A 13,576-nucleotide genomic window follows, 5' to 3' on the forward strand; every position below is an offset into this window, starting at 1 on the left:
AAAGCATCATGGTCTTTCACGTTGTGAAGGTGCTTTAAATGATACATTTCAAATGGTGCATCATGTTCTATGATTGGATTCAGAAGAATAGATGATGATTATGATATCTTTAGACTTAGAGGATGTATTATTGGCACTTAATTTTGTAAGGAAAAAGGATTTTCTAAAATTATTACTGACACATGATGATTGAAGGTAAGTTCATTGTTGTTGATGGTACCTAGTTTCATTATTGATGTAGATGCCTAAATCTCTAACAGCTGTGTTGATCTTATTTGAGGTCACAGTTATGCGGTAATCAGTAGGACAAACTTGTTTCCCAAAGGTAGCTACACTACAATTTTTAGCATTAAGCATAAGGTTGCAGTTAGTACACCAACTGCTGGTTCCTGGTAAGACACATTCGGTGGAAATTAGTATCTGTGAAAGAATCATTATTAGCACCTAGTTTACAGTTACATTCAAACTTGGTTGATCATTGATCTTTGACATCTGCTTTCATATTGGAGACGTAGATCATGCAAGGGGGCAAAGGACAGAGAATTGAGGGACTGTAATAGTGAACTGCCTATTAGATGAGGCGATTCTTCAACTATTACTTTTTGCATTCAATGGGACAACAAATTAACAAACCAACAGGGGTCATAGGGGGGTTATTTTAAGACTAGTGACTTTGTCAATAATACCAGAATGGAGAATCAAATTTAAAGTTTTTCAAGGTTCAGATACGCAGTATGTACAGAATATCCTTTTTCAATGGTATCCATTATAGTTTCAAATAAATTAACAGATTAAGGAAATAAGAGCTACCTTTCCTGAGGCAAGATTGATTAGGGTTGAGGGTTACTAAATCACCAGTTTCAATGTTTATGGTTGGTCACAATACATTCAATGATTTTACAGATGGCATTGATGTGGCTATTAGGTTAACAGTTGACAGTGTCTGCAGGGAAGCTGCATTTGTGGTATGGGAACACAGCATCCATTCATTAGATATTAGGTGCTTACATTGTGGACAAACTAAGGTTAAAATGGTTTAAGAGGGAAGCAGCAATGTTTTACTTTATACTATGAGACACTTGGTATACTGTCTGGGCCCAGAGATCTACTGTTTTGGATTCTGGACAGGATTTGATTGATAGCAACTATAGGGAAAGAGGAGTTTCATATTTCAGTAGAGAGAACACAAGGGTAAGTGGTGGTAAAACTAAAATGTAATTTGCCATTTAGGATGCTAACTGTGTCTTTGGGTCATTTTACTGGAATTCAGTATAGTGCTGGGAACAATTTCTAATACTCTTAGCATAGATAAAAATGCCCTCTGGATATTCATGGTATGGCTGGCTACTTTCACTTTATATCCTTTCTTAGTCTTTCTAGGAGTTTGCTTGAATTATTTGTTTAAGAAAATTCTTACAGGGAGATGTGGGGGAATCTTTAAATGAAGCAAACATCTTTTTCCTCTTATTATAGAGTTTTAGGTTTATTTTTAATTCCCCATTATATTTATTCAAACTGGAGATGGAGTTCTTTATACATTGGTTTAGATAGATGTAGAAATCAGAGATATATGCACCAACATTAGTAACAGGGTCTGCAATGCGGGGAACTTTTGCATTTCTTCAGGTCTTCAAACAGGAAAATTAGGTTGGTTTTAGAGTAATCTTTGACTACACAGAAGTTATTTGGTAGAAGGGGAGTAACTAAGAGGAATATGATGTGTTTGATGGTCCGATTTGATCAAAGAGGGAAGACATCAGTAGGGGTGCAGGCAAAGGCAACGTTTTTAAGAATGAGATTAATTACTGTCACCTCTGGTAGAAACTTGGGCTATTCATCTAAAGACTTAGTATTGATAAAATCAAGGAACCACTAGTCATAATTGGTATTTGCTGTATAACATTTCTGGTAAACGGATGGTTAGTCAAAGTCACCAATAATTTAGAGTACTGGGAGTAATACATATGGAATTCAAGCTGATGAGGTGATTTTCACAGTCATTACAAGACCATGCGGGATCTATAGTAAACAATAATGTGGTAACTAGCTTTAAATAGTGAGATTAAGATATGCAGGAGTTCCATATTAGTGTCATGAGGGATTTGGCATCAGGTGACTGGGAAATGGTTAAATTGGGATAATTCCAAACTATTCATGGATAGTCTGAACAAGTGACAGGAGAAAGACCCTGATATAGAGTGAATTCCACCAGTACACTGAAACCATACATGTATACCTATAGTCAAGTGTCTGCAAGACCTCAAAATTGGACAATTTATTTGTTCAGACTTCTAGTGTTAAGCGGTGGCACTTTAATGTAAATGGTTCTGAAACTTGCTAGGTGGGAATGCCCAAGAGGTGAATCTCATCTAAATAGGACACTTTGGCAGCAGAAAAAAGATTTAGCCAATATGAGAGGCCCTGGGAAGAGAGGTGCAGGTCATCGCTAGTGAAACCGACTAAGCTATAGCCAATATGCAGAGGCCCTGAGGAGATAGTGCAGGTCATTTCTAGTGAAACAGATTAAGTTGTAGTCAATGTGCAGAATCCCTGAAAAGAGAGGTGCAGATGACCCCTGGTTAAACAGACTAAACTGGTTATCACCACATCCCATGCTGATACAAATATATAAATGAAGTTGAATAGTTTTTTGAAACTAGACTCAAACAATGGGTGCTCATCTACTTTCCTATGAAACCCTTTATATAAGAGTTAGCTTTAATAAAAATGAAATAAATATATATATTTTGCACACATGACTAAATAAAGGCCATTTTACAGTCACCAGTTGAGGGGTTTAAACATATTAAAGAGGAAGATACTCACCATTATTACTAAAAGAATTTCTGTGGAACATGTACTGATTGATAATAAATAGGTAGGCACTTGAAAACTATACAAGTTATGACAGAAGCTACACAGAACCTCAAAAGAAGCAGATACAAACTGCATTTAATGGTTGTCGTAGAAAGCTGATTTAATGGGAATTTTCAGTGAAGTCACCACTTTAACTTATAAATGCTTCCCGAATCTATCAGGTTTAGTGGGTTAAATGTAAATCTGGACAGCATAACAATCAAGTGTTACAAACCTATCAATAGTTCATAACAAACAAATCTTAAGATGTATTAAAACATTACCATGAGTAATACTTCAGACTTGGTCAAGTAACTCTCAAGAAAAGTAGCATCACACTTTAAAAATATTGCTACTAGACAAGGAAGTATGCAGTGCAGCTGCTAATTTTAGGTTCTTCAATCTTTTAAGTTATGTATTTTACACATTTTCTCTTGGTATTTCCTTAAGGGATCTGGTCATGTGGTAGTGTCACATTTGGGTTTTCCATTAGATGTTAAAGACTAAAGCCAATCAAATCAACAAAATTACTAAAGTTTTCATGTGGTTTTGCAGTGTATTAAGAGTTTTGTTAACATTAAGAAATGATACAGCATACTGGGGCTACACAAACACGAGCTGCACATTTAGTAAAATGTGCGCATATGTTACGAATAATCATCTGAGAAAGAAACATTTTACATTTCCCTTCATCCTCTTGAATCATGATTTTTTTACCCAACAAAGGTTTTGTTTAAATTTTGACCATTATATCATATTGCACAATATACTGACTTGCAATTATTAGCTTACTTTCATTAGTTCATTTTGTTAGTTTTTTAAGAGTGCAACTGAATTCCTTATTTATAGGTGAAGACATCAGATTACGTCTAGTAATTTATCGGTGTGGCATATCTATGTGCTTGCGATGTGTAAGACGTATGCAACACATTTGTGCAGTGAGTCTCCATAATAACTACCAGATTATATCCTCTTCATCTCTTTATGGCATATACCAAATAAAGAGAACTGTACTGCATTAAGCTTCTGATATCCATCCCTGCATCAGTGAAGACCTTCAACTTATTTGCAAGGGAACAGATCATGTTAACTGGTTAAATTCTTTTGCGGAAGTAAATGGAAGATTCAATATGATTTGTCATAAGTTGTGGTCAGTGTGACTGACAAGTCTCAGATGAATGCAATAATACCAATTGTCACTTTGTTTGCATGAGAAAAGGGCATCTCTGGAGTCTAGCATCCACTGCATGTGGTACATTTCTAAAACAATAACACAATGGAATTAAAAGAAACTAGCAAAGCATGGTGCTAACTCTATTTTGGTGGAACAGAGACAAGATGCAGCATTATACTCCACTTCTGCTCTCCAGAGCAGCATATGATCATTCCAGGACCTGGCAACCTTAGTATTCTAAAAGGAGATCAAACACAAATCTAATGTTTCATTATTTAGCAAGCTGAGTGCATCCCACTAATACCATCACAAGTCTGGGCTCTTGTCTATCTGACTTTTCACCTTTTCTGAGAAGTGGTCTTTCAAGCAAATGTAACAGGGAAAAATAGATTCTCTGTGTTCTACTTGTACAGCTCATCCTACTAGCCTTGTTATATAGAGATTCATACAGAATACTAAAAATGCAGTTAATACAGAAAATGACTAGGTAAACAGTGGTATTGTCATAACAAATTCTTCATTAAAATTGCAAAACTTACAAGCACTTACCAAGTGCACCCAGTGGCAAAATAAGGAATGTTGCTAAATTTTTGTGACATCTGTAAAAAACTAATTTGACTCTTCATATGATTAAGTTAAGAAATAATCTGTTTTGTGTATAAAATTTCAGCACCTGTGAGAATCTGTATCCTTTTTTCTGACAACATTGAGAAGGCCCAGCCAGTCGCACACAGAATCACTTCTATGGAGTGGAAGCACTGGTGCCTGCTGGCTAGCCTACATAGTCATTTGCAAGGTGCTGGAGGGCTGGAGGATAGGTAAAGATGAGTCTATGGAGGATTATTTGAAACCATCAATTAAAAGATACTTAAAACTGCAAAATAACAAGTCAACACCACAACAAATGTTTCTCAGTTGAGCTTTCCATCATCAAGCAGCAAACATTAGCCATAACAGTGATACCTTTTCACCTAGAAGTTAAAAAAAGAAACAGCAATTACCAATAGCCTTTCTGATGTAATGGAGACAATGTCTAGGTAACACTTAAGGAAGGGCAGTCCATTAACCAGAAAATTGAAAATCACTAAAAACAAGGTACATTATAATAACCCTCGTGCTGTACCTTTATGTGACAGCTTAAATGGAGAGGTCTCTTCTGTTCGTGATATGATAAAAGGCCTATTTGTTCAGGTTTATGAGCTTCCGGAGGATAATCTTCCTTTCCTAACGAAGGCTTTTAGAGCCAAAACTATGAGATAAAGTCTGTTAATGGACCAGGCTTTTTTTGCAATCGGAAGCAATCACTTCTGGAAGAGAAGCTAAATTCACAATTAGGATTACTTTTGCATTTGGCTTTGATAGACGCCATATGATAAGAATTTCTACAATTAAGGGGACTGAACAATAAATGGCACTGATGCTTTCATATGTGCAGTAGCAAAGGTAAATATGTGAGCCCTTTTGATATGATTTTTGACATTAAAATAAGCACTGGAGTGAATAAAGTTAATAGTCATGCTTTATTAGTACCAACATATACCTCAATAGCAGCCCCCCCAAAAAATAAAACAAGAAGACAAACCCAGAGACATGTAGAGTCAGGGGTCGGGGTAACTTATAGTGTTCAAAGTTGACATATGTTGTCATGAGCTTGACATGGCCAGGATGCTTCTCAGATAGAAGAAACAATCAGGTGGTGAAGTCCATCCATGTCAGTATTACTGGATATGGCAAAGAATAAAGGCATCTTATTATGACCATATAATTCCATCCCATTTATCAGTGGGTTGCTTTTTCTTATTGGATCAAAACCTAAAACAGAGAGCAATGCTGCTCCATTTCTGATGTGCTAATAACTATTGTCACTATTGTTATATATTAAAGTGCTAATCTTTGTGACCAGTGTTCTCCCCTAGTTAATACACAGAAATACATGCATACATACATAAATATATGTGCTCAGACAGTCTGCATAGCAAGGCAACATACTATAAGTATGCTGTGTCTAATGCTGAATTCAAATGCAAAACCTGTAGAACGTTAGCTATAATACCATTTTATTTGTTTTGTGTATGCATGCATTTATTTGTGTATTTATGTATGTATATATGTATGTGTTTATTCATGGTTGTTTACCATGATATTCCCATTGATTTACAGTCCATTTACAAGGAAGGCCTATAAGAGAAGCTCCTACACAAAAAAGACAAAATAGAAAATAACTTTTGGCAACCACGTAACAGGGTTATAACATAATGGGTACTTGCCCACTGAGCAAGCAATACATGTAACACTGTATAAAGAAGTTTCAGGCTTACAGCAGGTTACAGAAGGTATAAAGAATAAATTCATTGAGATACTTCAATATGATCAACAAAGTTTTTGTAGGGAACACAGACCCAGGGACTTTGTCTGAGATGATACTGAATATGAAACATTCTTTATAAAAAAACAAGTTGCATAAGTATGGAAAATATTTCTGTGGTTAAATATTCGGCATCAAAGTATAAAATGTGCAGTAAAAATTGGTAAAAAAAACAATAGCTTGGAAAGAAGAGTAAGCCAATACTATTTTGATGCATTTAGGGAAGAATATTAATAAAATTAAGTCAGGAAGTGAGAAGTGAGTACTTGGAATGATGATATGGAAACATAAGTGTTGATTAAAGGACTGAAGAAGAAATGTGGAAAGACACTGTAAAAAGGGAAATAAAAAAAGAAGAGAAAGCAGACAAAAGGGCAAGTTATCAGTGTGATTTCCTGCTTAATCGCTATAACTTATCTGAGAAATGCAGTATATGAGGGAAAGTAAAACCAGTAGATGAGTAGTCAGATAAATGGTTTTAGCATATGTGTGTGTGCATGTATGAAATCATATCTGATTATTAGAGCTTGGTTGCAGCATATACAACAATGACATTTCAGGCTTTCCTTCAATCATTCTGGAAGTCCACCTCTTCATAAATCATTGTTTTAGTCTTCTATACTAATTGAACAGGACGTTTGTAGTAGCTGAATAGTATTTATAAACCTCATAACCAGTACATTATAATTAGCAGGCATGATATTTTGAGAGGCCTTAGCCTGCTTGTGTATGCAAATGATTATAAATAAGTAGATGTATATCTGTTTATCTAAGATGCTTGTGTCTTTCGGCTTTTCCCGGTTAGGGGTCACCACAGTGGAACTCCGGTCGGCTAATGATTGGCAGTTGATTTTTACATACCGGCTTGCCTGGCCTGACGCACAACCTTCAATGAAGGTACGCCCATTCACGCATGTCTCCACGCAGAAGACGTTCTAGCTGAGAATCGAACCGGACAGTATCTTACTGTGAGACAACAACGCTACCGCAGCACCACCATAATCAGTAAAAATCGTACACATGCATTGGACTCCAGTGGCACACACACACACACACACACACACACACACACACACACACACACACACTCACGTGCACACACACACACACACACACACACACACACACACACACACACACACACACACACACACACACAGATATGAGTCTGTGTGAACACAAACCCACACACAGAAATGAGTGCTCATGCACGTGCGCACACGCACACACACACACACACACACACACACACACAAAACATGGATGTGTGCTTGTGTACATACTTTAAGTTCCTGTTGTGTCTCAAATTAGTTTAAACTAGTTTTCTACCATCTTTATTGTCCTTAAATTTTGTCTCCTTACACAGATTTGCAACAGTGTACATTGACAGTGCTATGCCTTTATTTTCTGTTGTCATCAGGCTTCCTTTAGAGTTGCTCCTGTCCTGAACCATCAGTTTCCTGGACAATGACTTAACTGTCCATTTTCTCTTTGACTGCCTACCAACCAGCAAATCGAGAACAGATTAAGTGGCTTTAGACCACCTCCATACATATGCATCTTAACAAGTATATTTTGAGTGGGTAAAAATATATTTTGACAAACTAAACACTGGCCTCAGTACATTACAATGGTCAAATAATTATCTAAGGAAAGTACAGTTGTGTAATTTGCACTTACCCATAACAGTGGCTATCTGAATTTGTCACTGTTGCAGTGCTATAAGAGTTATTTCTGGCTAAGGATACAGCACCTGGCCAGCTTCCCAATGTTCTAACCCCCTTCCACACAGGCACTCTATATGCCCAGAAGCTAAACCCTTTTGAAGATATCTATAAAAGCAACCAATCTGCAGTGCTTTGGAGGATGGTCCTTGAAAAGCTTGCTCTGGACCTAAAAAAAGAATCCAGTTTATAGTGTTTTGGAGGATGAAGGAGCATGTAGATGACTGTAGAATGCCTCTAGAGTCCACCCTTTTCCAATATGCCATCAAAGAAGTTAAGACCCTGGCAGAATGGTCACTAAACCCTGCCTGTGATACTTTTGCCATGGTGTGAGTAACACAATAGCAGAGGACGACCATCTAGAGATAGTGTTTATATATGGGTTGACCTTTGTTAGTCCCATTATAGGAAATAAATAGCTGATCAACTTTTCTGAAGGACTTGCTTCTAGCAAGGTAATACCTGAGTTGCCTGTGCACATTAAAGGTAAAAAGAATCTGTTCTCCCTTGTTTTAGGCTCTGGACAAAATACTGGGAGATTGATAGCTTGATACATAAAAAAACAGAATGCCAGCAAGAGGGTCCAAACATTGATCGAAACAGAGATGTAATAAAGATAAAATAAAAAATAATTAAGTGCTTTTGTCTCACTCTGGGGACTTCTTTAGAATACAAGCTATCTTGAAATGCAACCTTATCTAAGAACATGAACAAGTACTGTGACTTTAAGAAAGCAATGGAAATGTAACATGCACAAATTTAATTAGGTAGTAATTAATCAATAGTTTAGGACAACTTCTATTATATAAGGTTGAACTTCACGATGGTGTGTATTCTGATGAAGTCTCCAGAGTGAGATGAAAGCGCTTAATTAATTTTTAGTTTTTAGTTTTTATTTTATATTTATTCAGTCTCTGTTTTGATCAATGTTTGGACCATCTTGCTGGTGTTTTGTTTTTGTGTGTTACTGGTTCATTTACAACACTGCACCATTTTGTTTGGAAAACTGATAGCTTGATTCAAAGTGAACTCTGAAACAATATTAGGCAGCAATGTGGGGCTAGTCCTCACAGTGACTCTGTCTCTATAGAAAAACAGATAGGGGTTCCCCTACTGTGAGAGCTTGTAACTCAGACACTCGACTTGCAGATATGAGAGCAACAAGCAGAACAGTTTTCCAAGTAAACAAAACTCAAATCAGCCAAAGTGGCAGGTTTAAAAGATGACAAAGTCAGTTTCTCCAGTAAAAAACTGAGGTACCCAGATGGAGGTATTTGTTTGCAAGGAGTACACATGTGTAACATTCCTTTTATAAACTGTTACACTACATGCAGAGAAAAAAAATGGAGACCGATGGTCAGACAAGCTGACATCAGACCTCCCAACCGTTCTGAATTACTCGTTTTTTACCGAGTTGTGGGGTCAAAATGAAGGGGTGCCACAATTCCCGAGTGGCACCCCTTCATTTCCGATTTTTCTTTGCATTTTTGAAATTTTCGCGCTGTCGGAGCTGACGTCATCACGTGCGCAATGACGTCAGCTCCGCCAGGCTACCAGCCAGTTGGAATTGAGCTCAAGGAGCTCACATCATCATTTCCGGCTGGCTGAAATGGTGGGAATTCGAGCAGTTAGAGAGCTGGGATTTATGGCGGCAAGGAACATTTCCGGCTGGCTGAGCAGTTACAGCCAGAATTAATGGGCCGACGACGAACAGAAGAAGAGCAGTTCACCAGGAGTAATGGCAGCAAAGTTCGCCGGCCGGGACAGCAAGGAAGCTGAGGGGATTAATGGAGGAGTAATGGCAGCAAAGTTCGCCGGCCAGGAACGAGATTAATGGCGGCAAGGAAGCTGAGGGGATTAATGGAGAGTAATGGTGGCAAGGAAGCTGCGGGGATTAATGGCAGCAAGCTAAGCTGGCAGGCTGAAGAGCTTGGATTCAGGCAGGTAAGGAACAGGGTGTGTGTTTGGATTCAGGCAGGTAAGGAACAGGGTGTGTGTTTGGATTCAGGTAGGTAAGGAATAGGGTGTGTGTTTGGATTCAGGCAGGCAAGGAACAGGGTGTGTGTTTGGATCCTGTCAGGTAAGGAACAGGGTGTGTGTTTGGATTCAGGCAGGTAAGGAACAGGGTGTATGTGTATGTGTGTGTGTGTGTGTTTGTGTACACATAGTTTCACTAGAAAGTTTTGAAACCTCATCAAAGTGTTCTGTCACTATGTTTTGGGTTGAGGTACTTATATTAATACATATCTGTTTATAGAGCCTTAGGCAGAATACGCCTAAACTCATAGCATCAGTCACTCATGAAGTTCACCATCCTGTCTTGGTTTTGAAATCATCAGCTATTTTCAGATGTAGGCACCTTTCATTTGTTTATTTTTTGTCTCCTGAAATTTACTGATGGTACTAGCCATTCTACTTCTTTTTCCTTTAATATTAAATGGGGTTACTATTGTCAAACCTTAACACACTCTTTGGTTTTCAGCCTCTCTGGGTTTATATATTACTAACAGGTCTACCCTGAGCATTTTCCATGAGAGTGAACAGAGATTGGCTCATGTAATCTGACAAAATATCCTGACATCCTTTTTAAATTTTCTGCAGTGTCATTTGTTATAGTTGTTATGCTATACACCAGATCCGGAATATATACATTATAAAACTGAAGTACTGTTTCTTTACTTTTAACATTTCCTCAGGTTCATCTTGCTTTAGATTTCATATCTGTGCAATGTGTATTAGAATTATATAATTAGTATTTAATTTATACTCAAACATTTTTACCAGTCCATAGGCTAAAGCTGGTGCTCTTACAAAATAAACATACTATATATTGTGTCTGTCTATATATAAAACTTTACTTTTATTGGTGTTATATTATAACATAGAATCCAGTACCATTGATTATTTTAATTAATGCAGTGTTACCTGCGATTTTCTTCCCATTCATCCTATCTACAGTATTTGTTCTTTTTGTGTTATCCACACAACTTACAGTTAATGTGCAGAGCTGTGTACTGCATAATGTGATACCCAGAAAAGACCCATCTGTGACTCTAGAAAAATGGCAGCCAGTACGAGTATGCAATTTTACATTATAACTTGGTTTTTAATCAATTTCCATAACTGATTATACTGTATACCTTACACAAAAGTACAGTGTGAGGTATTCAGGCTCAAACCCTGTACCTTTAGTACAGGGTAAAAAGAGCCTACTATCCCTAGCTACCACCATTTCTGAGGGAGTTGAGAGCTTTTTTCTCTAACAGTTGAAAGTTATGTTCTGAGCTTTGTCCAGATTTTTTTTTTTTTTTGTACTAAGAGTTCAGAGAGCTATGATGAGAAGTAAGAACATTTTTTTTGAGCTAAGAGTTTAGAGCTATGAGAAGAAGTGAGCACACAATTTGTATTCCCCTATTATTATTTTTGTGCTAACAGTTCAGAGATATGGTGAGAGAGAAGTGAGAACTGAATTTGTATTCCCCATTATTGTGTTGAGGTTAAGAGCTATGTTGAGAAGTGAGAAATGAATTCACTAAATGATGGCTATTAAGTTTCAGTCTTCCTATTTTTCAGGCAGCTGCTGATTTGGGATAGTGGTATGTTCTATGTTGTTCTGAATGTAGTGCATAGAGTCCTGGGTTCAAAACCTGCCAATGAAATGCATGATGGTAGCACAGCATTTTATTCTAGCAACTTTACAAAATTATACAAGCAATGTTTAAAATGTGTCCCCCCCCCAAAAAAAATGAAATTGAAAATAAGTGCGAGAAGCTGTGCAAGATGCCTATGGCTTACACTACTGTCATTCTATTTATAGTGTGGGTGTGGAAGCAGACTTTTATGATGGAAAAGTTCTGAATTGGGCAGTTTTGTCATTATTGGTTCATGTGTTTTGTTTCATTGCCTACAGTACAGATTACTGGTAAAATGTTCAAACAATAAATTTAAAATGCGCTCTAACATGTGTGTTGTATTATACAAGGAATATAATTTAATAAAGTCAGGAAGGTGTATAAAGAAAAGAACACATGCATGATTCTTGTTTTGTGTGCAAGGGGCCAATGATTTGAAAACAGCCCAAAGGTAATCTTTATCCAACACTGGCCGGATGCATTTTCTTTGGATGTAGTGTGTGTGGGTTTCAATGCTGTTTCAATGAATGTGAGTTTCAAAGGCAATGTTTAATGTCAAGCCTATTTTCATTGTGAGACAGTATTGCTTTGTTTACCAGATGATGTCTTTTATTGTTTCTGCATTGTTGTGCTGTAAAATGTAAAAATAAAATTCAAATCATTGTAGAAGTAAAGCAGTATGCATACATTAGTAGTGTTTATGGTAAATGGGGCAAAATAGCCAGGTAACAGGACACTGGAATGGCTGCAGGGGGACTCTGGTGCCATGTTTTGGTTGTCTGTTCTTCAATTTGAGTTCGAAAGTTGGTATCCCACAATTCCATTGGAGTGGGTGGGGTTACATAATTATGTATGCAAATTAGATGGTAATCATCAACACATGTGAGAGATGCAACCATATAGCCAAACTGGAGGCTAAGCTCTCTCAACTCAGTACTGGCATAACCAGTCAGGAGGAGAAGGAAACCATACTCACTACAATTCCAGTCTCACATAGACCTACCACGACAGCAAACCAAACACATAATCACACAAAAACATACTCGGAGGCTCTAAATAAAGATCTGCCGAAGCAGCAGAGACCTCCAAAGCAGACACCCAAGCAGCCCCTACCCCAAAACAAAACACGTGCAACACATATCTCACAAAGCCAGTGTGCCAAACAGTCACAGCCCTTAAGACTAAACAACACACCTGATACACTTGTAATAGGTGACTCTATCGTCAGGCACACTGACGTCCCACTCACCAGGCTGAACAAGGAGAGGGTCACGGTGAGCAGCCTGTCGGGTGCTAGGATCCGCCACATAACACAAGCACTCAGGTCACTCCAAGGCAAGTACAAATATGACTCAGTCATTGTCCATGATGGTGTGAATGACCTGAGACGTACCTCCCTGGACTACATGAAAAGAGACATAAAGGAGCTCTCTGAGCATGTAGCCCAGGCCGGTATGACCCTGACCTTGAGTAGCATCTTACCCTCACCTAGAATGATGCCACAATATGAAGACAAGATGATCAATTTCAACAATTGGCTTAAGTACTGGTGTCATTCAAAGGGGATCCAATGCCTGTCAGCTTGGGATGATATGCTCGACAAGCCACGATGCTTCACTAGGGATGGCTTGCACCTGTCACCCCTGGGCTTTCGGATATTGGCAAAGGCTCTTGCTACCCCATAGTGCCTTTTTTAGGCAAGGCTCAAAAGACAAACCCACCTCCATAGGTATCACAAGGGATAAGAAACTAAGAGTAATGCTACTCAACGCCAGAAGTCTAAACCTCAAGATGCACACTCGAAACTCTCCTTAGCATGGAGAAC

This window comes from Protopterus annectens, chromosome 2.part0, assembly GCF_019279795.1.
Source record: "Protopterus annectens isolate FY-2018-M chromosome 2.part0, PAN1.0, whole genome shotgun sequence".
Lineage (NCBI taxonomy): Eukaryota > Metazoa > Chordata > Ceratodontiformes > Protopteridae > Protopterus > Protopterus annectens.